The sequence below is a fragment of the Sinocyclocheilus rhinocerous genome, unplaced genomic scaffold (genome assembly GCF_001515625.1).
Source record: "Sinocyclocheilus rhinocerous isolate Xijiao unplaced genomic scaffold, SAMN03320098_v1.1 scaffold1876, whole genome shotgun sequence".
NCBI lineage: Eukaryota > Metazoa > Chordata > Actinopteri > Cypriniformes > Cyprinidae > Sinocyclocheilus > Sinocyclocheilus rhinocerous.
This window is the reverse complement of record NW_015628411.1, coordinates 386,121-386,961: the sequence shown is the minus strand read 5'-3', so window position 1 is coordinate 386,961 and position 841 is coordinate 386,121. Positions and strand designations below refer to the sequence as shown.

Genomic DNA, 841 nt, shown 5'->3' with positions numbered 1-841 from the left:
AAAAATGTACTACCCGGAACCGACACGGACCATCATTTATTTGAAAGATGGACCCGAACCCGGCCGGGAAGACACAGACCCGACTGGACCCGATCGGCACATATTCCACAGCAAATTGCTATTAACAAGTCGATAAACAAGTTGCGAAAATTAAACTTTTTGTCTTACCTAATGTAAGAAGCCTTCTCCCTTGTACCTGACTGTGATGCACACAATCCTCCTTGCCAAGAAAGTTCCATCCGTGTTATTCCTATCTTGCCAATTGAAATGCGTAATCCACTCATTACTCCAGTTTCAAAAGTCCACTTGCTGTCACGGTGACGGATGACAAATTGCAGTTTTTGTATCTCGAGTCAACTTGCTTAATAATTTAGACTGTTTGCCCATTTGGGATTATAATTGTTCGTCCAGTGCCATGGCTGCTGACGTTAGCTTTACTTATTTATTTTCCCCACCTTATTTCAAATTACCGACTCACACGTTTCTCATCCTAATTTTACAAGTTGAAAGTTACAAAACAACACACGCACAGTGCTGACTGACTCCGATAACAGCCGGGTGTTCTCCGAGTCCGATCGACTCGGGTATTACACACAATGTTAAACAGACCCGTGACCCGAAGTAATAGATTGGGACCCGGCTGACCATTTAAAATATAGCCCCAAACCCGTATGGATCCCGGGTCGGGTCCCGGGTCCTCAGGTCTGGGGTCCTCCGTGTAGACCTCTAGTATCTAGTATGATAAAACAGTGCTGCTTTTTTTCCCACATACTCACGACCGGAAGGAGCGCGACTGTGGCATAATAAAAGCTCCGCTGCTTTCGAGCCGTGTGTCACGCTC

General features: G+C 45.7%; 1 pseudogene; it reads left to right on the top strand.

The window, feature by feature from the left end:
- Nucleotides 1–841, top strand: part of LOC107737820 (retroviral integration site protein Fli-1 homolog) — an 18,425-nt pseudogene that overhangs the window by 9,046 nt on the left and 8,538 nt on the right.